General features: G+C 42.7%; 1 long non-coding RNA gene across 1 annotated transcript; it reads left to right on the top strand.

The window, feature by feature from the left end:
- Positions 1 to 2698: 2698 nt before the first annotated feature.
- On the top strand, positions 2699 to 13154 carry LOC142071846 (uncharacterized). The gene is made up of 2 exons (XR_012668044.1): positions 2699 to 3104; positions 12809 to 13154. It is a non-coding gene; the product is annotated as an uncharacterized LOC142071846 (long non-coding RNA).
- Positions 13155 to 25592: the final 12438 nt, after the last annotated feature.

The raw sequence follows: 25592 nt of genomic DNA, 5'->3' as shown, positions 1-25592 counted from the left end.
ATTCCCATGGCCTTATCTGTGCTAACAGAACAATGGTGCTCAAAGTAAAATGTGTAAAACCTTGTGTTTGAGATGGCTCTAAGCAAAATCTCCTCTGAACCATTTTCATACTGTCTGATCATGGCATAAACACCTTTTGTAGAGGGATAGTTACCTCACTCTCGCAGCAGAAAGCTTTCATCAGCAATAAATTAACAGTGTGTGTGTGGGGGGGGGAAATTGTATGCTGCCGATGTCCCTAAATGTTCCTGAGCCTGTACATTTTTTTCCCTCCACTGCCTGCCTGCTGTTCTAGTGTCCCTCAGAGGGCTTTGTTCTTGTCCATCACAGCCGGAGCAGCACTCAGAGGCCTCAAGAATCTCTCTTTGTAGGTACTTATATGGCCCCCCATCACCTTCGTGTTTGAGCACCTGCTGTGTTTTTTAAAAATAGAAATAGCAGATGGGGGGAAATCAGACAGAGGTGAAGTGTCTTGCCCAAAGCCCCAGAGGGAGTCAGTGTCCAAGTTAGACCATATTGCTCTCTCATAAATTAGGGCAATTTGGAAACAAACTACAGTACCGGAAAAAAAAATAGTTTGTTTTTCTTCCCTAATCCACTCCTGCAGGAAATCTTCTAAAGACACCTGTCGACCTTCACCCTGGGGACAAGTGTGGGAGGTTGCCACTTCAGTAATCTTTGACTCCATCTCACCTGAACCAATGCATGGCCATCTCCTCATTCTTTTCCACACCAGCTCCTGGATGTGAGACAAAGACATGCCAAAGAAATGAAAAGAATTTCAGTTAAAATGTACAATGTGGGGGCCAACATCTGTCCACAAGGCAATGTATTGTGTAACACATTCACAAGTTCTCTATTTGCACACACACACACACACACATATTCTGAAGCCGAGTTACTCACTGACTTGGAGAAATGTTACCTTGCAGATATCTCTGCCCCACAATGTGTTGGGCATTGGGGTACCCCAGGTGAGCATACATATGAGCCACGTGGAAATGGAAGTTCTCATAGCACAGCAAGATGTAAAGCAGAAGGAGGACGGGGACAATCATAGCCAGCAGCTGTAAAGGATAAGGAAAGAGTCATGATAGAGGGAGACATTAAAATGGGAGCTATTACAGCAAATATTTCATTGAAAGCATCTTAGTGTGCTGCTTTCCAAATAGCAAAGCTAGGGAAGCTTCACGCAATAGCGGAAAATGTAATTTAGCCTTGTGCAATGGATACAGAACCTGATCCAACATCCATTAGAGCCTACAGAATGACTCCATAGACTACAAGCGATACTGGACCAGGCCCCTCCTTGTCTATACAGTGTGTGGCAATGTGCACTAGAGGGGTGTGATTTCTAAAGTGCACCAAAGCATTGCCCACTAAGTGGCCCATGTAGATGCTGATGGTGGGCACTAGAAGTGTTTTGTGCACTAGAGAATGTTTAGCGCATGCCAGTGAGTGGACAACATACTGGTGCACTTTAGAAATCATACCTCTCTAGCGCACTTTGCTGTGACGTGTAGATAGGATTGGCCTGGAGGCTCCAGGAATCTGCACAGATCTCCAGCTGACTATTGAAAGCAACCCAGAAGATTTTAATAGGATATTTTAAGAAAATGCCATTACATCATGTTGGGGGGAGGGAGGGAAATCTCCCGGAATAGCTTTAGTCAGAGTTGGCAACCCTATGTGTAGACAAGTAACTTTTGGCTCTGCTGTAGCAAATAATTCCTTTGTCTAATGGTTCTTTTGTGAGATGAATTCATTAGTTGGCAGCAGATCGGGGTGAGCAATTCATTAAGAAGGTTTGTGAGAATGAGTATTTGTCTCCAGGTGGATGGGTTCACAGCCATGTCATTTGCTTCTCAGGTAACTGTGTTTACTCTGTATGGGTCTGACAGCTCTTTTTATAAACTTTGTGATGAAAGGATTTATAGTTTCACATACTACAGTGGGCAAACTTTTGAAACTCTTTAATTTGGCAGTGGAGTAACAATGGGTCGATTCTCTTTTCAGCTACACTGCTGTAAATAAGAAGTAACTTTGCTTATACTAGTGGAGTTACACCAGTGTAAAGCAGATATAAAATCAGAATCAGGCCTGTTATTTTTCAGTGCCAAATAAAAAGCTTCAAAAACAGGCTCACCAGTAGTTTGTGATAATAGGGATTTACAGATGAAAACTCAAGTTTGCACTGATGGTGCAAGAACCATGCCCCCCCCCAAAAGGTTTGTAAGCAGACTGTGGCCCCAAAGCGGTGTGGGACACATACATATCCACTGAGAGGCATTTGCCCTACGCAGACACAACCTGAACTTATAAAGGGACTTGATGAAGCAGCGAGGTCTGTAAATTTAATTAAAGGTGTCAGCTATGTTGATGTTAGCATGCTTTCAATGGTATGTGATGTCATGGGTGCTGATCACTGTCATGAATTGTACCATGCAGAAGACCTCTTTCTTTTAGAAGAGTGAGAGCTGCAAATATTCAACAAATTGCTAAATATGTTTGCACTGCGTTGATATAAACGATGTTTGTAACTGAGCCGTAGTTGACGCTGTGACTGGGGTCTCTGTGACGGCCAGCTGAGGTCACTCTGTACGGGGAGACTTTGGCAAACCAGTAAAGTGTCTGAAACCACTATGGCTTATTGCTAAAAGCAGCCAAGTCAGCAGGCTGTAAATTGGCCATTCAGCAATGGGGGGGGGGAGTTTTGGGTGCCACAGAAAGGGCAGCTTGACCCCGCGTCCTTCCTGATAAGAATTGTGTTGAAGTGGCTGATACATGCATTTTCAAAGAGCAGGATGTGCCCCAGGAATGTCTGTTGGGGCCTCAAGGCTGCAAACTCTGGAAAAACCCACACCTGGTTAATCAATAATCAGAAGGAACCTCTTGCTTGACTATTGAAACTGCTTACTTCACAAGTTTTCTTTAAGGGACATGTCATTCTATTTCTAACGTTTAAATAAGGGGGAAAAGTTTGAGGTAGTTGGACTCTTTTTGGACTCTCCCTCTGGATACATCTTGCAGTCCCCACCGGCAGACGGAAGATTTGGCCACCGGAAGCCTGCCGCTGTGCCACACGAGAGCCACACTCAGCTTTGGTAATTATCAAGGGTTGGGGGTGTTTTACTAACCTTTTGCGGATGTGTGTTATTGCTTGAGACTGAGTAAAGTTTAGCTTTAAGTGAAAGCACTCTTGTGTTGTCCTGTTTGTGCCAGCCATCTATCGGTCGGACGGCCGTGTCTCCCCTGATTTATTTCCTGACACCACCTCACACAGAGTAAAAGTTACCAAGAGCTTTGGGTTGAAAGAACCCCGGGTAACAACTCAGTTAGGGTGAACTGCAAAGAATGAGGCAGACAAACCTCAAAGCTGGTGGATAATTCAATACTTAGATTTACCAAGCTAGCATAAAACAGCTTCTTCATTACCTCACTGGTTATTCAGAAGTCAATAACACTGGTCCCTTAAAAATACCCAGCCTCAGGCCTCCATCCAGGTACCCAAGTCAAATATGATGAAGATTTCTGAAAAATCTTATTTCATCATATAAAAGAAAAGGTTCTACCAATCCCACGGATCAGACACATTACCTCCCAGGTTAATGAATATTCCAGATCTTACCCAAATACACGCATACAGCTAATTCTTATTAACAAAACTAAAATGTATTAAAAAAGAAGAGAGAGAGAGTATGGTTAAAAGATCGATATACATACAGACATGAATTTAATTCTTGAGGTTCAGATACATAGCAGAGATGGTGAGCTTTGTAGTTGCAAAGAGTTTTTAGAATTCAATTCATAGGTTATAGTCCAATGTCCAATATCATATTCAGAGTGTACCAGCATAACTGGGATCTCATCTTGTGATTCAAACTTCCCCTGATGAAGCTTAAGCAGATCTGAGATGAACAGATCAGGACCCAAGGATCTTTTATACGATTTCATGTCGTCTTTGACAAATTGGAGTCCCTCAGAGAACTAAGGGTAATTAGGATGACTTTGAAGGAGGTCCATCACTGGTACTTAGCTATACGAATTAACATAGGGCAATTGGCTTGTTCCTCCACCATTCACAGGTGATTTGCTATACATTTCAAAGAGAGATGAATACAGAGATACCCCGCGTTTACAATTCATGTAAATGCTTGGATGTTCTTTGGATCTCTGAATTACCAGAATACAGCATAGACAGGGACCTTTGATTACATTGTTGACTATTACTCATTATACATGTAAATATGCAAAAACACAAACATCATCTCCCCAGATGTGTTAGAGGGCTGAATTTGAGTCATTCATCCTGCAAGATGTTTAACCCTTTCTGGCCATCCATCATAGACAACTTGTACATAACTTTGTTCTTTTATAAGAATATTTCAATTTCTGCAATATTGATACTTTTGACTACCAATAGAATTAGTGATGAACTGAAGATAAAGTCATAAGATCAGTTCTTCACTGTAATTAACGCTTAGCTCTTTACATGGCATTTTTCATCCACAAGACAAAGCACTTTGCAAAGGGGGTAACTGTTATCCCATTTTATACACTGGGAAACAAAGCCCTGGAGAGATGAAGTAACTTGGCCAAAGTCGTGCAGCACAGCCAGGAATAGAATTTAGGTTTGCTGTCTCTTAGTCTCGGGGTCTACCCACAGGACTCCTAAAATATTTATTTTTTCTTGTTTGTATTTTGCAAATGACATGTTACTAAGTATTCGCTATAAAATACATTGGTGTTTGTAATGTATTATTCTCAAAGGATTATGGGTTGTAGATGTAAGGGATTATTGGATTGGAATCTCAGCTAGTCATTGCATCCAGTTGTGGGGTCACTGGTAGGGAAGATTGACAAGCCCCTTCTTCAGGTTACAGAAGAAACCTCTTAACTAGTACTTAGAATTGTGTTTAGATTCAACAGTGCTAGGAAGATTGGATAGAGAGAGAGTGGCAGAAGCAACCAGGATCATCTGTGCCATATTCAGTAGGCGAGAGGCACTTTACAGCATATTGGAGAGATGGACTGGAATTGCAAAGATTAGGTCTAAATCCAAACCTCCTCAAAGTTCAAGAGCACTCGGACTCATTGTTCAAGTTCAGCCCATTGTAGACACAGATCTATCCTGTGACATTCAGATCATGATCTGCATCTTAACTGTCCTGAAAGATTCAAGATGAGGGAGCTTTGGACCCAGAGTTCTTGGGTTAAATCTTTGGTGCTGAGCAGCCATAATTCTTATTAAAGCCAGCTGATGCTCAGTATCAACATCTCCCAAAATGTGGCTCCTGATTCAGGCCCATCTCTAACTGGATCATATTAAAGCTGAGAATCAAATTAGCCACAAGCAAGTGATAATGGAGCAAACATCTCCCAGTATTCAGACTCTGGCTGACAAATTTAGGAACATAGGATTTGCTGCCCTGGATTAGACCACCAGTCCAACTAGTATGGTATCCTCTTCAGACAGTGACCAATGCTTCAGAAAAAAGTTCTCCAAGAACCTTGTAACATACCTAGACATTCCAGCTGATTGCAGTGGCACAAATAACGCATGGGTAAATCTGTGGTGATACCATGGCAATTTTTTTTAAGACGACATCCTAGATTGATCCTGTTTATTGCTGAACATCTTTCCAAGGAGAGGAGATGATGGACCACTCTTTGGGAAAGATCATGCAGAATAATCATACTGCAGATTGCAGGGCTGAGGGCAAGAAATCATTGTTACTAAAATCAAGTTTCCTTTGATGATTTTAGAACTGTCCTCCAGAAAAGTCACTGAAAGAAGGTGGCAGTAGTTAATGTTTGACTCTTACAGACTTTTCTTGCATGCAGCACATATTAAAGAATGCATCTTGAGACTTGTAGGAGGAAACAGTCACTTGAAAACCTCCTCCTTCAAACTCTGGAGGAATATAGCAACTTACACACAAACAATCACCATGGCAAATGCTCAGATAAGGCCAGCAATTGATGGTAAAACAAGCTTGTAAGCTTACTTGCATAAGACACTTGGGAGGGGACTCAAGAAGTCTGAAGGAATGTCCCACAAGTGACCTCAGTTGGGTGGTCCTATAAAACTCCAAATCCAGATGTGTGCAACTCATCTGACAGCATAAGAGTGAGATATTGGGAGACATTGCCAAGTTTTTTACCACTTTCTAATGACGCTGCTTATTTGTACTCCCAGGCGTGGATGGATAGATAGATTTCTCTGTGTTGAAGTAGATGGTTAGCTGTTTGGGGTTTTTTTGTTCTTTTCCGGATGGGAAATGACAGGCTAGCTCAGACCTTTTCATCAGCCTTTTGTGTAGGTCACCAATGAGCCAGCTTATCAGCAGGTTTGCAGGTGGCTGCTGCTAATTCATATGAAGCAAACAGGAAGAAAGCTCCATATTTTACAGAGAATTCAAACATCTAGCAGGCTGCCTCACCTTAGAAAGGGCCAATTCAACCTTTTAAACAAAACCATGATAGTTCATTGTGCTACACACAGTTGTTAAAGATAACCACTAACAGGGGAGATTCATCATCCTGTCCCAAGAAGCAGTTGGCACTGCGGAGGAGCAGTTATAAAATGGAACCTTGCTTTTAACAGTAACAAGGGAGTGGGATGAGATCCCCTGATCTCCCCTCAGATTCAGCTGATAATACCCACAACTGGCACAAACCATTAGCCCTGCTGAAGCATGTATTTGTGAAGCATATTCCAATGTTGTGCATTCAGACTTTGGGACTCAGATAACACTTAGATGAAACAGGTGAAGAAAACAAGAACTCATTTAATGCCAGCTGCCCTTGATACAAAAAGCTTCTATGGGAGAAAGCAAGGGAATACAATTAAATTGCTCCCAGAGTCAGGAAATGTGCTAGACCTATTTGTACCCTCCTAAATGCAAGGGGGACAAGGATTGGTGGCTCCAAAATACTTCCTTGTCTTTCTGTTGAACAATCTGTTGCTCATTTCTTTGTATTTTTTCCTCTGGTATTTTTATTTTATTTACGTTTATTTCCAGATGTGTCTAGGTACCAGATTCTGCTCTCCTTGACACCACTCTCAATTCACAGCAACTCCATTGAGGGTTTACTCCTGATTCAGAGCCATGTAGCACTGTGAGCAGAAATTGGCTACAGCTGTGTTATGTGCAACTAAACAATTTTTTTTTTTTTTTTAGCAAAACACAACTATTAAATTGAGAGGAAACTCAGCACCAACTAGTTTGTTCAGCACTGAAACAGAAAGAACCACAATCATAGAAACATAGGACTGGAAGGGACCTTGAAAGGTCATGTAGTCCAGTTCCCTGCTCTCATGACAGGATTAAGTATTATCTAGACCATCCCTGACAGGTGTTTGTCTAATCTGCTCTTAAAAAATCTCCAATGACGGAGATTCCACAACCTCCCAAGGCAATTTATTCCAGTGTTTAACCACCCTGACAGTTAGGAAGTTTTTTCCTAACGTCCAACCTAAACCTCCCTTGCTGCAATTTAAGCCCATTGCTTCTGGTCCTATTCTTAGAGGTTAAGAAGAACAAGTCTTCTCCCTCCTCCTTGTAACAACCTTTTATGTACTTTAAAACTGTTATGTCCCCTCTCAGTCTTCTCTTTTCCAGACTAAACAAACCCAATTTTTTCACTCTTTCCTCATAGGTCAAGTTTTCTAGACCTTTAATAATTTTTGTTGCTCTTCTCTGGACTTTCTCCACATCTTTCCTGAAATGTGGCGCCCAGAACAGGACACAATACTCTAGTTGAGGCCTAATCAGCGCGGAGTAGAGTGGAAGAATTACTTCTCATGTCTTGCTTACAACACTCCTGCTAATACAACCAAGAATCATGTTGGCTCCCCCCGCCCCCAACAGTGTTACACTGTTGACTCATATTTAGCTTGTGGTCCACTATGACCCCCGGATCCCTTTCCGCAGTACTCCTTCCTAGGCAGTCATTTCCCATTTTGTATGTTTGCAACTGATTATTCCTTCCTAAATGGAATATTTTGCATTTGTCCTTATTGAATCTCATCCTCTTTATTGCAGACCATTTCTCCGGTTTGTCTAGATCATTTTGAATTTTAACCCTATCCTCCAAACACTTGCAACCCCTCCCAGCTGGGTATCATGTGCAAACATTATAAGTGTACTCTCTAGGCCATTATCTAAATCATTGATGAAGATACTGAACAGAACCGGACTCAGAACCGATCCCTGTGGGACCCCACTTTTTATGCCCTTCCAGCATGACTGTGAACCACTGATAACTACTCTCGGGGAATGGTTTTCCAACCAGTTTTGCACCTTATAGTAGTTTCATCTAGGTTGCATTTCCTTCGTTTGTTTATGAGAAGGTCATGCGAGACAGCGTCAAAAGCTTTACTAAAGTCAAGATATTCCATGTCTACCACTTCCCACGTACCCTGTCAAAGAAAGCTATCAGGTTGGTTTGGCATGATTTGTTCTTGACAAATCCATGCTGACTGTTACTTATCACCTTTATTATCTTCTAGATTTTTGCAAACTGATTGCTTAATTATTTGCTCCATTATCTTTCCAGGTACAGAAGTTAAGCTGACTGGTCTGTAATTCCCCGGGTTGTCCCTTTTTATAGATTGGCACTATATTTGCCCTTTTCCAGTCTTCTGGAATCTCTCCCATCTTCCATAACTTTTCAAAGATAATTGCTAATGGTTCAGATATCGCCTCAGTCAGCTCCTTGAGTATTCTAGGATGCATTTCATCAAGCCCTGGTGACTTTAAGACATCTAATTTGTCTAAGTAATTTTTAACTTGTTCTTTTCCTATTTTAGCCTTTGATCCTACCTCATTTTCACTGGCATTCACTATGTTAGACGTCCAGTCACCACCAACCTTCTTGGTGAAAACCAGAACAAAGAAGTCATTAAGCACCTCTGCCATTTCCACACTTTGTTATTATTTCCCTCCTCCGCCCCTCCCCACACACACACATTAATGGGCCTACTCTGTCCTTGGTCTTCTTCTTGCTCCTAATATACTCGTAGAATGTTTTCTTGTTACCTTTTATGTCTCGAGCTAGTTTGATCTTGTTTTGTGCCTTGGCCTTTCTAATTTTGTCCTTACATACTTGTGTTAATTGTTTATATTCATCCTTTGTAATTTGACCTAGTTGCCTCTTTTTGTAGGTCTCTTTTTTGATCTTTTAGATCGTTAAAGAGCTCCTGGTTAAGCCAGCATAGTCTCTTGCCATAGTTCCTATCTTTCCTATGCAGTGGGATTGTTTGCTCTTGTGCCCTTAATAATGGCTCTTTGGAAAAACTGCCAACTGTCTTCAGTTGTTTTTCCCCTGAGACTTGCTTCCCAATGAATCTTACCTACTAACTCTCTGAGTTTGCTAAAGTCTGCCTTCTTGAAATCCATTGTCCTTATTTTGCTGTTCTCTTACCATTCCTTAGAATCATGAACTCTATCATTTCATGGTCACTTTCAGCCAAGCTGCTTTCCACTTTCAAATTCTCAACCAGTTCCTCCCTATTTGTCAAAATCAAATCTAGAACAGCCTCTCCCATAGTAGCTTTCTCCACCTTCTGAAATAAAAAAATGTCTCCAATTCATTCCAATGCAATATGATACAATGGCAGCAGCTGCTCCCACATTAGGGTAGCATACATTAAAAGTCCAGGCTGTGGTCCCCAATTTAGAGGCTCCCTCCTAACTTGAAACCTGGAATCTAGTTCTTCAAGGGTACTGCCTTAATTTGCTATTTGAGTGAGGGAAGTGGTTGGTCTTTCCTTAAACTCTGCCGTCTGGACTACTTGTCTCTGACTCTCATACCAGGCCACTTCTACAGAACTTTTTCAGTCATTGCAGCAGTGCTTCGGCCATCTCTCTGCATCATCAACTCTGTCGTAGCATAAGGTTATTTCACATAAGTTGCACCCAGAGCCAAGAGCCAAAGTTCAAAGGGTTCATAAACAGCCTTTGCCATGCTCCAGTAAATTCTTAAAGAAGACTGTTGTATGTTAGCAAACTTCTTCGCTACTTCATTTGTATTGTCTTAACTATCACTGAGAGCTCCAGTACACTGTTTACACAAACAGAAGCGGCCTAGGGCACTTTATAGATGACTTCGGAGATGTCACAATCCAGTATCTGTGATGTCATAATGCTGAGAAAGAATGTACTTGGAAAAAAAAGATAGGATTCAAATTTGATAAACAGATTGCATTAGAAGCTCTGTAAGGTCCTGATCTAGGAGGCGCTAAGTGCCTCGTGATATCCACAGTACCCTCACTTCCCACCTCTCAGGATGCTCCGCTTATTGCAGGATTTGACCCCATATCAGATCTGACAATAAGGGATTTTACTGTTCATGCACAACAGCAATGAAGAGAGTTTGCTGATACAAATGCAGATACAGTACAATATAACGGAAACAAATGGGGGCATTTTGTAAACTGCCGTTTCAATAGCATTTGCATAGACTCAAATCTGTTGAGAATTTATCTGACTGGAACATAGTACATCATCTGATTCCCAGGTGATGACAATCCTACCACCCATCCCACGTTCTGGGGCTGCACACTCACCTCCCATTTATTCCACTCCGAATGAGTTGGTATCTTACTCCTCTGGGAAAGGATCATCCCCCCCGTCTCAGCACCACCTGCCTGGGTCCTTCCTTTCTGTTTCCGTTGTACCGTGGATTTCATGTTCCTCCACGTCTCTCTCTCAAACCTGCTTCGAACAATCTTGCTTTAATTGAGCATGATCTGCTCCCATCCTCAATCCATACCCAATCCCAACTCTCCCCTATTTCTGGTTATACTCTATTGTTCTCTCTCCTAGTACAGATCACCCAGCTGCCTCACTGTGATAAGGAAAATGGATTAATATCCCTCACCAGTGATACAAAGAAAAACAGACTGAACGGTGTTCATTTAACCATCTCAGTGCCAAAGGTCCCCAGCTTCCCTCAGAATTCTCCCTGATTGTGCAATCCTGTCAATCAGAACAAGTAAGCCTTGGTATCTGGCAAACTTGATAAAGAAAAAAAAAAAGCTTAAATACAATACAGCAACACAACTGGGTTTTCTCCACTGCTTATTGTGCAAGAACATATTAAATGATTCACAGTGGATGACACTGCAATATCCAAATAAAAATGTTTAGTATAATTATTATTTAATATTTATACTGCATAGGGTCTAGAGGCCCTAATCAGGCTTAGCAACCTGTTGTGCTGAGTGCAATACAAAACCATATAAAGACACTGGCCCTATCCCGAGGATCCAGTATGTCACACAGGTAGTACCTGCAGATGAGAAAAGTCAGAGAGAGCTATAGGGCATATGAAAAAATAGCAGGCTAAGGGGTAGAATTTTTTTATTAGTGAGGGAGTTGGAAGTCAGAGGCCAAAATCCATGACCAATTCTTCAAGAACTAACTGTTTTTATATAATGGATAAAGAGACGCATAACATTCTTAACACCATCTGGGGACTTGCAATAGTGGTAAGGCTCTCTCTTCATTTCTAACAGAAGTTGTGTTTTACTGTGGAATAACTAAAACATATTAGCTATCCTGCTGTAAAATCCTAGCAGAGATAAGGCACTGTAGTTTTAGTGTGAGGTAAACTAGGTGAGGCCAACCATGGGCAGGGGTATAATACTGACTTTGCCTGGCTACTTTGTAATGAAAACTACAGGCACCTTGTCTCCACTAGGATTTTACAGTGCGATAACTATCAAGAGTTAGTTACCTCACTGTAAATGAAAAAACAAAACAAAAAACACTTTTTGGCAGTGAAGACAGCCTAAAACTCCTACAGAAATAAGGGTTGCATATTTTACATTTCTGGTACCTATTTTCATTTCTTAAATTATGCTGCCACCAAGTGGCCAATGCATTTTGTTCATTTAAAGTACAGTGGAATTTCAGGAGTTTCTCCCACACTTTTTGACAAAATTGGTTCTTGCCTCTAAAAGTGCGTAAAGATGTTGATACTAGTATTTGAAACTGATTACGCTATTTTAAGGATTTAACAACAAAATTGTATCCCATCTCCTAGATAATCTGAATGTTATTATTACAGCCACTTGTAGAGATATACACTAATTCTGATGCTTAGCCTATGTTCGTGAAATAAATATTCTCATTGCTATATAGAACATGCCTGGGTGTTTGTAGTCCTTTGTTATAGGTGGCTAAATTAAGTGTACATAATATTTATTTAATGTTTTAATATCTGATGTGTAATTTATGTTGGTACCAGTTCTACACTTTTCTTAGTCCAGCTGTGATCTTGATTTTGTAAATGTCACCCTAGGTGGAAGGGAAAAACAGGTATTTAGTAACTCAGGATATTGGCACTAGAAACAAACGGCAGGTGTAAGAGATTTACATATTCAAACAACTCTTCAGCAGCCTCATCATCACTAGAACCTGGATCCTCTCCTTTCTGCAATAAAACAAGCAGGAGGTACTAATGGAAGAGAAAATCCCTTCTGGATTCTCATGACCTTCACCCTTCCATCCCCACAATGTGCCGTGATGGAACCCATTCCCTCTTTCCATGAAGGAGCAGTTTGGCGAAGAGTCAAGTACAGTCACAGTCAGGTGGAATTTCCCTCTTTCTGTCCGCTCCCATTTTTTCCCCACAGAAAGGGCCTATCGTCCTACAGTCTCTATTTTTTTTTTCTCCTTTTTACCTCTGAATAAAAGAACTAGAGTTGAAGAATTTATTCAACTTAAACTGAAAGACAATACTTAAATATTTCTGGACTGACTTACGAACGAGAGGTACTTCCCAATTGTCTCTACAGCTGCCTGGCATTGTTGCTGAAGGAGGAATGGATGCCTGTGAACCTGAGGAATTAATAGGAATCTGCCAGCTATCAACAGCTGGTCGAGCTGGAGGGAAAGACCGGGAGAACGAAGGAGCTTGACTGAAAACCAGAGATGGAACTCATTGATCTGTTCTTAATTTCTTTCTTTTGTTTAATCTTTGCTTGCCTTTATCTCAAATTAATTGTATGGTAAATAGATCGATTGAAGGCAGATTATTGTAATAGACTAGTGAAAGAATTGACCCTTGTGTTTTCAATCTCTACTATACCAAATTAGTGAGGTCATAAAAACAAAATAAAATGCATTCAGAGTAAACTAAAAGCCACTATAAAATCCAACTGTAACAATTTGGTTAGTTCAAGTACAGACCATGCCTGCACAGCACCAGGCCTGAATTTGCGTAGCCCATAAGCACTGATGAAATTTCTGCAGAAGAGGGTATTGCCTGTGTTTCACTCAAGTATTTCGCCAAGATTTGGGGCCTTGTCTTTGGTAGGAGGAAAATCTGAGCGTATGAGTCAGGTATTTCTTTGGTGCAGTCCTGTTTATTTACAAAGAATGTACACAAAACCCTATTTCCCTGAACACAGAAGAAACAAACAGCAGAAGACGGTTTCCTTCTTCAGAAATCCAGCATTTCCATAGACTACTGTATCTATAAGAAGCTCTGTCTCTCCAGTTGGCCCCAAGGTCTTACCTACCATTTCCTCTCTCACTTGCTTTTGGCTATCTCGTTGCTTTCTGCCTGTCTCATGCACAGTCAATCCTCTCCACGGCCTCTGCATTTGCTGTCAGTCCTCAGAGAAACCCTTAAACCCACATGGCTTAGCTCGTGACTGGCCTAGCCATACAGCTCAGTGCTGTGGATGATGGCTTCCTACACTGTCAACTATCTATCACTACACAAAGGAGCATTTAATTGCTCCTTCTATTTAGCCTGAATGAAGGGTGGTTAGTGCACACATCAGCTTTAACCAAGTATGTGACTGATCTATAGATCAAAGACACACTTAATGGCAGCCATGTATACCTTACACCATAACAATTTGTCTATCTGTTTTCTCACCTGAACTGTTCACAAGTTCTCTCTGACAAAATCGTATTCAATTTTTGCCTCACAGTGGATTTAGCCAATATACTAAAAATAGATTGTACCATTGTAAATAGGGGTAATTAAGACAGGATCCCTGTTGTTCAGGTCGAGTGCTCTGAGAGGCTCAAGAATGTCTCTGAGAAACCAGATTTGATTCTCCCTACTGCTTTGGAACTCAAGCACAATTAATAACTGGGTCCCAAGAATGAAGCCATGGGTAAATATTAAGGGGGAAATTGAGGCATTCACTAAGGGAAGGAGAGTGGGGAGGAAGAGCCTCTGTGCCTGATGAGGGCAGAATTGTAAGGAAGACTTACGATTTGATAGACTCTGTAGCAAATACAGCTCCCATTTAGTCTTATAGATCAAATCCTCCACTTACAATCCTCTCCTATGCTAGTAGTTTCTTTCCTCAACTGCACTGAGCAAGGAGAAAATAAAAATCTATGCCGACCAGTCTTTATGACACTATTAATAGGAGCTATAAGGAAATACAATCAACATGTGACTATAGCCAAAAGGGGAGTTTGTGCCCCTCTGACAAATAACATGCAGCACACTGCCATAGTCAAGATTTACTGCAGATTCTTAAAGAACTGTTGATGCCAAGCTAATAAATATATCGGTTAAAATCAACTATATTTTCCATGCACCATCACACATGATACAAGAGTGCCAGCAGAGGACATATGATCTTCCTGAACTCAGCTGTATGAGTCAGCAGGGAATGTTAACTAATGCAAAGCCCTATCATTTGACAAAGGTTCTGTCTATACTGCAATTTCAACCATGTCAGGGGAACTGTTACAACAGCATAGTCCCTCAACAAGTTTAAAATATGCTTCAGTCTGGCAGTGCAGGCAAGATCAAACCATGCTACGGTTTTGAACTTTGCAAGGTAGAAGCACAAATCAGGAACAGAAGTTAAAATGCAGTTTGGTTCCCTCTGTACTACAAGACCAACATGTTTTATCTGTTTTCAGTGAGAGGAGGATGAGACCAGATTTCTCCCTACTCCCTGCCTGGTTGATCTTACGATGTACAGGGGCCTAGGCCAAAAGTACGTCAAAAGTATTGAAAGCAGTGAGAGTTAGAAACCTCAGTACCTTTGAAGATATGGGCCTATGGGATATGCAAACAGAAGATACAAATTAAATAATAAAGAAGGAAATAATGCTTCTTTAATAAAGGGACTTACTGTAGCATGAACACAATATGTCTGATGGCTAGAAACCATACATCTTCAGAAAAGATACGAGTGTAGGTCAGAAACGTACAGAAACAAGATAACGTGAGTTCCTCCTTAGAGAGGAAGAATATTCTTCTGGTTGAGGCTCTGCACTAGCAGTGAGGAGATCTGTGTTCAGCCTTCCTCTGAAACATTATCCATGTCTGTCAATCAATCAATTTCTCTGTGCCTCAGTTCCCCAGCCATAAAGTGGACATAACAATTATTTCTCTTACCCTTGTCTATTTACACTGTAAGATTTTGGGACGGGGCCTGATTCTCACTCGGAGTTTGTATAACACCCAGTAAAATGCAGCTGGCCCTCTTCTCAGTTGGGGTTTCTAGGTGCTACAAAGATATAAATAATAATATTGTGCTAAGGACAAGAAGACATGTTAATGCACAAAGCAGCTTAGCTAATATGGAAACAGGGTCTCATAGTGGGAAGCGTCAGGCAACCTTAATAATAGACAATGCTACCAGCCCTGTCCATAATAAAAGCAAGCAGGCTTCACAGCCTGGACACAGATGCCTATAGACAGGTTGCCCCATTGTCTTTAATAGGTATCAGTACCATTACACAACCCCAGTTATCAGCTCTAATCCCTTTTCTTTACAGCTGCTAGCATCTCTTAGAGCTTGTCTGTACAAACACTTAGTTCACGGCAAGGTGGGGTGTAAATCTGCCTTGCACTAGCCTGGTGTGCACTAAATGTCTGTTTGGACCTTCCTGCCATGCACTAAAAGTTTCCTAATGTGCTTTAATCCACCCGCTTTGAAACAGAAATAAGTTAAAGCACAGTAAAAAAACTTCTGTGTGCAGCAGCAGAGTCCACGCAGACACAGTGCATTACAGACTAGATTTAAACCCCATCTTGTCACAATTAGTTTTCATATAGAAAAGCCCTTAGACCAGTGGTTACCAAACTTTAACAACCTGTGAACCCCTTTCACTAAAATGTCAAGTCTCACGAACCCCCTCCTAAAAATGAATATTTCCATGGATTTTCTCCTTTACCTGAGTATAAATTATAAAAGCAGTGATCTTGGAAATATAAAATTTGTTTTTATGACATGCTTATTACACACTTTTTATTATCATTACAGTATTTTATTACATTATGAAAACGGCAACGCTCTTCCAAGATCTCACTTTCATAGCTTGTATCACTTTGAATAAGCCTGTTATAAGACAAGGCTCCTAGGTTTCATTAAGCCCTGGTCTACACTAGGACTTTAGGTCGAATTTAGCAGCGTTAAATCGATTTAAACCTGCACCCGTCCACACAATGAAGCCCTTTATTTCGACTTAAAGGGCTCTTAAAATCGATTTCCTTATTCCACCCCTGACAAGTGGATTAGCGCTTAAATCGACGTTGCCGGCTCGAATTTGGGGTACTGTGGACACAATTCGATGGTATTGGCCTCCGGGAGCTATCCCAGAGTGCTCCATTCTGACCGCTCTGGACAGCGCTCTCAACTCAGATACACTGGCCAGGTAGACAGGAAAAGAACCGCGAACTTTTGAATCTCATTTCCTGTTTGGCCAGCGTGGCAAGCTGCAGGTGACCATGCAGAGCTCATCAGCACAGGTGACCATGATGGAGTCCCAGAATCGCAAAAGAGCTCCAGCATGGACCGAACGGGAGGTACGGGATCTGATCGCTGTTTGGGGAGAGGAATCCGTGCTATCCGTTCCAGTTTTCGAAATGCCAAAACCTTTGTCAAAATCTCCCAGGGCATGAAGGACAGAGGCCATAACAGGGACCCAAAGCAGTGCCGCATGAAACTGAAGGAGCTGAGGCAAGCCTACCAGAAAACCAGAGAGGCGAACGGCCGCTTCGGGTCAGAGCCCCAAACATGCCGCTTCTATGATGAGCTGCATGCCATTTTAGGGGGTTCAGCCACCACTACCCCAGCCGTGTTGTTTGACTCCTTCAATGGAGATGGAGGCAATACGGAAGTAGGTTTTGGGGACGAAGAAGATGATGAGGAGGAGGTTGTAGATAGCTCACAGCAAGCAAGCGGAGAAACCGGTTTTCCCGACAGCCAGGAACTGTTTCTCACCCTAGACCTGGAGCCAGTACCCCCCGAACCCACCCAAGGCTGCCTCCTGGACTCAGCAGGCGGAGAAGGGACCTCTGGTGAGTGTACCTTTTAAAATGCTATACATGATTTAAAAGCAAGCATGTGAAAGGATTACTTTGCCCTGGCATTTGCGGTTCTGCCTTTGCAAAAGGTTTCTGGGGAGGGCAGCCTTATTTCGTCCTTCATGGTAGGACACTTTACTACTCCAGGCCAGTAACACGTACTCGGGAATCACTGTAGAACAAAGCATTGCAGTGTATGTTTGCTGGCATTCAACCAAAATCCGTTCACGCGGTGGGAGGAGGCAAAATGCGACCTTGTAAAGAAAGCACATGTGCTATGTATGTAATGTTAACAGCAAGGTTTACCCTGAAAGAGTGTAGTGACTGTTTTATAAAATGTGTCTTTTTAAATACCGCTGTCCCTTTTTTTTTCTCCACCAGCTGCATGTGTTTCAATGATCACAGGATCTTCTCCTTCCCAGAGGCTAGTGAAGCTTAGAAAGAAAAAAAAACGCACTCGCGATGAAATGTTCTCCGAGCTCATGCTGTCCTCCCACACTGACAGAGCACAGACGAATGCGTGGAGGCAAATAATGTCAGAGTGCAGGAAAGCACAAAATGACCGGGAGGAGAGGTGGAGGGCTGAAGAGAGTAAGTGGCGGGCTGAAGACAGGGCTGAAGCTCAAATGTGGCGGCAGCGTGATGAGAGGAGGCAGGATTCAATGCTGAGGCTGCTGCAGGACCAAACCAGTATGCTCCAGTGTATGGTTGAGCTGCAGCAAAGGCAGCTGGAGCACAGACTGCCACTGCAGCCCCTCTGTAACCAACCGCCCTCCTCCCCAAGTTCCATAGCCTCCACACCCAGACGCCCAAGAACGCGGTGGGGGGGCCTCCGCCCAACCAGCCACTCCACCACAGGGGATTGCCCAAAAAAAAGAAGGCTGTCATTCAATAAATTTTAAAGTTGTAAACTTTTAAAGTGCTGTGCTTAAAGTGCTGTGTGGCATTTTCCTTCCCTCCTCCACCACCCCTCCTGGGATACCTTGGTAGTCATCCCCCTATTTGTGTGATGAATGAATAACGAATGCATGAATGTGAAGCAACAATGACTTTATTGGCTCTGCAAGCGGTGATCAAAGGGAGGAGGGGAGGGTGGTTAGCTTACAGGGAAGTAGAGTGAACCAAGGGGCGGGGGGGTTCATCAAGGAGAAACAAACAGAACTTTCATACGGTAGCCTGGCCAGTCATGAAACTGTTTTTCAAAGCTTCTCTGATGCGTACCGCGCCCTCCTGTGCTCTTCTAACCTGGTGTCTGGATGCGCGTAACCAGCAGCCAGGCGATTTGCCTCAACCTCCCACCCCGCCATAAACGTCTCCCCCTTACTCTCACAGATATTGTGGAGCACACAGCAAGCAGTAATAACAGTGGGAATATTGGTTTCGCTGAGGTCTAAGCGAGTCAGTAAACTGCGCCAGCGCGCCTTTAAACGTCCAAATGCACATTCTACCACCATTCTGCACTTGCTCAGCCTGTAGTTGAACAGCTCCTGACCACTGTCCAGGCTGCCTGTGTATGGCTTCATGAGCCATGGCATTAAGGGGTAGGCTGGGTCCCCAAGGATACATATAGGCATTTCAACATCCCCAACAGTTATTTTCTGGTCTGGGAATAAAGTCCCTTCCTGCAGCTTTTGAAACAGACCAGAGTTCCTGAAGATGCGAGCATCATGCACCTTTCCCGGCCATCCCACGTTGATGTTGGTGAAACGTCCCTTGTGATCCACCAGAGCTTGCAGCACTATCGAAAAGTACCCCTTGCGGTTTATGTACTCGGCGGCTTGGTGCTCCGGTGCCAAGATAGGGATATGGGTTCCGTCTATAGCCCCACCACAGTTAGGGAATCCCATTGCAGCAAAGCCATCCACTATGACCTGCACATTTCCCAGGGTCACTACCCTTGATATCAGCAGATCTTTGATTGCGTGGGCTACTTGCATCACAGCAGCCCCCACAGTAGATTTGCCCACTCCAAATTGATTCCCAACTGACCGGTAGCTGTCTGGCGTTGCAAGCTTCCACAGGGCTATCGCCACTCGCTTCTCAACTGTGAGGGCTGCTCTCATCTTGGTATTCATGCGCTTCAGGGCAGGGGAAAGCAAGTCACAAAGTTCCATGAAAGTGCCCTTACGCATGCGAAAGTTTCGTAGCCACTGGGAATCGTCCCAGACCTGCAACACTATGCGGTCCCACCAGTCTGTGCTTGTTTCCCGAGCCCAGAATCGGCGTTCCACAGCATGAACCTGCCCCATTAGCACCATGATGCATGCATTGTCAGGGCCCATGCTTTCAGAGAAATCTGTGTCCATGTCCTGATCACTCATGGGACCGCGCTGACGTCGCCTCCTCGCCCGGTATCGCGTTGCCATGTTCTGGTGCTGCATATACTGCTGAATAATGCGTGTGGTGGTTAATGTGCTCCTAATTGCCAAAGTGAGCTGAGCGGGCTCCATGCTTGCCGTGGTATGGCGTCCGCACAGAAAAAAGGCGCGGAACGATTGTCTGCCCTTGCTTTCACGGGGGGAGGGAGGGAACGGGGGGCTGACGATATGTACCCGGAACCACCCGCAACAATGTATTAGCCCCATCAGGCATTGGGATCTCAACCCAGAATTCCAATGGGCAGCGGAGACTGCGGGAACTGTGGGATAGCTACCCACAGTGCAACGCTCCGGAAGTCGACGCTTGCCTCGGTACTGTGGAAGCGCTCCGCCGAGTTAATGCACTTAATGCACTTAGAGCATTTTCTGTGGGGACACACACACTCGAATTTATAAAACCGATTTCTAAAAAACCAACTTCTATAAATTCGACCTTATTCCGTAGTGTAGAAGGAGTAACAGATGTGAAACAGCATGAAGGTATTTAAGAAGCCAACTCAAAGAGTTCCTCCTACACAAGCATTCAGGTCTTGAGCAGTCCAGGCAAACAACACACGTTACAACAAAGCTTAAACCTGTTCTCCATAATCATTTTAAAAACAATACTAGCTGCCTATTTAATTTTAAAAACAGCAAAAATTATCTACCTCCCTTTCCATTTCTTATAAGAAGTCTTGAAGTTTAAATCTCCTCACTGTGATAGATATGCTTGCTTTGATCTGCTTAGCCCTTGGAAGTCCAGGGGCTCCGGGCTGCTGGCCCCTTGCTGCCCGGAGTCCCAAGGGAGAGCTCTGGCTGCCATTAGAGAATTTTTTCCTGAGACCCCCCCTGTAACATATCACAAACCCCAGTTTGAGAACCATTGCCTTAGACTCAGCATTCAGTACTTTACCTCTTTCCCCATGAACCTTTAATTTTTAAGGGACATTTTGCCTCCTTAAAGGGATCTCTTCTAATTATTATGTGACCAATCAACACCCATCATTCAGCCATCCCCTTGAAACAACTGAATAACTCTACTCCCATGAGGCAGTGTAGACTCATTATAAAAAGGGAGTCAAGCCAATTGTTCTAGTATTGTGTAATGAGAGAGGTTTTAGGAGTGCATGCCTGTAAGAACATGGATGTGGTAAGGTAATCTTATGTCATACAATATATAGTATTTGGACTTCTTTTGTTCTTGTGCAACATTTTTGTTTACAAACTGGTCTCTTACTCTTTGTTTATCTAAGTAGTTTGGCCTTTACCTTTAGGATATTGCTAGTTCCTTTTTCAATGTATCCTAACTTTTTGTACTATATCTTAACTCTAAAGTTGAAGAAAATCAGCACCACAAAAGCCTGGTATTCCTTTCTCAGCATCTCCTAGACATGTTTCCCTATGGGTTTCTGCCTTTCCGAGCATGATGGTGGCACTAATTTTGATTGGGGCTCTCGGCACTAATGCAATACAAATTTATTAAATATATCTACTCCCCTTTGTAGAAGGAAGGACTTACATTTATTAAAGCAGATGAGTCTGAGTCACACTTAAATTCTATTCATAAGCTCTCACACAGATTGTGTTTTGGTTTTTTTTTAAGGCAAATAACTATTCAGGACCAGCCCTGTAGTTGTTCACTCTTATTTGGGAACAAGAATGCCTTGTTCACATTTAGTTTAACCAGTTCCTGAATATCTCCATGTGTAGACAAGCCCTTAGACAAGGGTGTTTAGTGTTCCTCTTGAAAATCAGGCCATAAATGTATTTGTCACTTTACTTGTTTAAAATGACGATACTTGCTGTAACAATGCTGGTTCTGGTGTGACCCAACTGAGAGTACCAATTCAGAACAAATTGCTTAAAGCTGGGCAGTTACAGCCCAAGGCTGGGGTTCCTTTGCACACCATGGCAAACCAAACCAGCCAAATAGAGAAGACTTTGGTTTTACCCCACTGGCTAACCATAAGTCACACAAGTAGCTCCCTTAGACACTCCAGTTTCCCAGTATCCCCACCAGTGCCACTCATTATGGGGATGAATGGTTATGAAAACCAATACCCCAGTACAAGAAAAAAAGTTCTCCCGATCCCAAAGCACCAAGCCCCAGACCCGGGTCAATATTCCAATCAGATCTTACCCACAAATCACGCTGTTACCAATCCTTTAGAATCTAAAGGTTTATTCATAAAAGAGAGAAATATAGATGAGAGCTAGGATTGGTTAAATGGAATTAATTATATACAGTAATGGCAAAGTTCTTGGTTCAGGCTTGTAGCAGTGATAGAATAAACTGCAGGTTCAAATCAAGCATCTGGAGTACGTCCACAGCTGGGATGGATCATTCAGTCCTTTGTTCAGAGCTTCAGTTTGTAGCAAAGTTCCTCCAGAGGCAAGAAGCAGGATTGAAGACAATATGAATGTGAGGCAGTTGCCTTTTATAGCTTCTTCCAGGTGTAAGGACACCTCTTTGTTCATACTGTGGAAAATTACAGCAAAATGGAGTTTGGAGTCACATGTGCAAGTCACATGTCCATGCATGACTCAGTTCTTTACAGGCGGCAGTCATTGCTCACATGCTATCTTGAATGTTCCCAGAAAGACTTCTTATGTGGATTGGAGTCTCCCAAGGTCCATTGTCTGTTAACTGTTTCTTGACTGTGCACTTAATCTGCAAATTCCTTTCTTAAGAAGCTGACCAAATGCTTTACTAAGGCTTCTTAGAATCAAAACACATTGAGATACAAGTACATAGCCAGTATTCATAACTTTAACTACAAAAATGGTGCACACATACAGACAGCATAATCATAATCAGCAAATCATACCCTTTCCATAGACACCTTACACGACAACCTTTGTACAATATTTGCTGCAAATATACAACAGTGGTTGCAACAATGATTTATACGGTCATAGGTTACGTCAGTAACGTCACAATTGCCTATCTCGCAAGTGTGTTCTGTCTGTCCAGACTGTCAGCTTTTCATCTAGAGATCAGTCTATGTAAATGCAAAGTTGTGTTAGAAATTTATTGTATCTGAGAAATAGGATGTGGATCCCATTAAAACTAACATTATAATATAAAAAGGCAGGATTCAAGTTTGAGTTGTCGGGAATGCAAGTTAGGTTTTAAGTACCTAACTGTACAACATCAATGTTGCATGAAGATCTGCACTTGGTTTTTGTTTTTTCCCCTTCTAAAAAAACCAACAAACTTGCAAGTAACTCGTTGCAACTGGGATTTGAAACACGCACCTCACTGAGGTGGGGCTCAGATGTGCTGATGCAGTCTACTTTGACACACACTTCTGCAACATGGCAGCTACATCTTACATTTTTGTTTTTTGGTTCTGCCTATAGTGAAATTACAATTGTGGGGCTCCTGCTATAACATAGCCCATCTATATGCAATGAGTGGGGAAGGAACTGATTACTAAACAGTTAAATAGTTTACTTAAGCATGGATTATTCTTGCAGTGTCAGTGTGACCTTTTCTATCCATATTTTGGAACCTCATCAGCCAGGCTCATTGCACTATGGACTAGATTTACAAAGAAACTTTGGCATAGTGATATTCAGCTTCACAACACTTAACTTCTAGGCAATCAGACAATCACTGGCATTCACAAAGCCTGAGTTAGGTGCCTAGGCTCCCTGTGGGATGGATGGGGAGAAGAGCAAGCATTCTAGGCAGCTCCGCTGCTACAATAGCCATGGGAGATGCCAAGTTGAGAGGGAGGGTGTGCTAAGCCCTACCCCTCTCTTAGAACTAGATGCTAAAACCCAGGCTGCAGGGAGGTGCTGCCTTCTCCCTGTGGGATTCTCTGCTGCAAACCTTCTTTTGGTGCTCTAGCAAGAGGCCTGTGAGGGGCATGACCTCCCTCATAACTTTTAGTCCAGTAACTAGGTTTCCCATCTAGGATGTGGAAGACCTGCAGTTCAAGGCCCCCCACACACTCCCTGCAGGGTAAGAAGGGATTTGACCTGGGCTAACTGCTGGACAATGGGGTATTCTGATAAGGGGCTCCCTCAGTCTCTCCCATTAAAGCTGTCCAATGTGGATAGACAACCTTTAAAAACAAATCACTGGAGCAAGAGGACTGGATGTTGGGTGTCTCACCTGCAGGTGAGTGCTCCAACCACCAGGTTGGCTACAAAGTCATTTTCATACTTGGACTTTGCCCAATAGCTCAGTGATTAGGGCACCCATCCATTATATAGGAGACGAAGTTCAAGTCTCTGCTCCAAATAAGGCAGATCAGGGATTTGAAAACAGGTCTCGATCATCCCAGGTAAGTACCCTAACCACCGAGTTATTGGCTCTAATGGACGTGAATGTTGACACAAGAAAGGGCTGACCTGCCTTAGGCACCTCACTCCAGAAGAGGATTCGTAAATCCTGAGCCAAGGCAGGCATTTAACTCCTTTGAAGAATTTAGGCCCTGCCCCTTGACCTATCCTACTGGAGAGTTTAAGCAACTCCTGTTCAGATTACCAGCTTTTTTGTGAATCCCATTCATAGGTACTTAACTCTTCCCATGCACTGGATGCCTCACTAGTGGCGGAGAATTCCACTGTATGGCAGGGTATACATAAAAGTTTCTGTGGCTCTAACCCTAGGTATCTAAAGAGGCAGACGGGCCTGGAGGGATTATCAAAAGTACCTGGGTGCTCAATGCCCATTGACTTCACTGGAAATTGAGTGCTCCTCTTTAGACATCCAAATACCTTTTAAAAAAATGTGCCTCCTTGTCACCAGAGATGCTTAGCACAACCATCAAATAGTCTTCTCCCTCTAAAATAGAATGTATTATAAAGTGCTGTAATTGTCAGATAATTAGAAAAGGAGTACTTGTGACTCCTTTTCTTTTTGCGAATACAGACTAACACGGCTGTTACTCTGAAACCTGTCAGATAATTGCAACTTTCACTAAGCAAAGTACGTTCAGGATCCATGTCGAGTAATTTCTTACAAAAATAAGAAGCTCTGGTATTGTAACTTATAAAAACGCACCCATCACTAATTCTTTGGGGTGTATGTACAAAAAAATATACTACCGCTTTTGACCAAAGTTAGTGACCCCTGCCTTCCCCCCAGAACATTACTTCAGCAAATTCCAGTATTCTCCTCTCCCAGGCTAAAGTCTGAAAATGACCTTATCTTGCACTGATAAATAGAACTGGTTGACTTTCCCATCAGAATACTGATTTGTCAAAATGTTAAACATTCTGCAGAGATGGTACAATTTTGATGAAGGTCAGATGAAAAGCAGGCTGGGTTCTAATGGAATCCTGCCAGATTTTCTGCCTGCTGCCTGGTGGACTGATGAGGAGTGGGAGTGCTGGCTCCCAAGCTCATGGTCCCTTGACAGCCTGAGCATCCAGGATAGCCAGCCATGGTAACTACCTCTGAGACAGGGGCTCCATGGTTTTTCCTTTTTTATGGAGAACTTCAAAATTTAAGCTCTTGTTTTAATTCTGAACAAAATCAAACTCTGAGGTAAATAATCCTGTCTGAGGATTTCAGTTTCTCAGCACAGCTATCTAGTAGGATGGGTAATGAATTCATAAATCAAGGGTGCTTCACGGAGAATATCCTGCCACTACATGTTCCAATTTTGACAGCTGACTTAGGTACATAGGAATTGCCATACCGGATCAAACAGTAATGTCTTTGGTCTCCTATCCTGTCAGTGGTTCATACCAGGTCATTCAAAGAAGATTGCAAAATGCCTAATGGAGTTATGGAAAAATCTGTCTAGGAAAGCTTTTTTTCTCGCTCCTGGTAAAATGTCTACAAGAGGTTTTAGCTGAGTTTGCCAAATAATTTTCACTGAAAGTTTGGGGGACTTCTTGTGTAGACCTACACAGAGGCTGCAATAAACAGTCAAAGGTTTGAGCTTGAGAAACGTGAGCAGTGAGAACCCT

Source organism: Caretta caretta, chromosome 4, assembly GCF_965140235.1.
Source record: "Caretta caretta isolate rCarCar2 chromosome 4, rCarCar1.hap1, whole genome shotgun sequence".
Classification (NCBI taxonomy): Eukaryota; Metazoa; Chordata; order Testudines; family Cheloniidae; genus Caretta; species Caretta caretta.
This window is presented reverse-complemented; position numbering and strand designations above follow the sequence as displayed.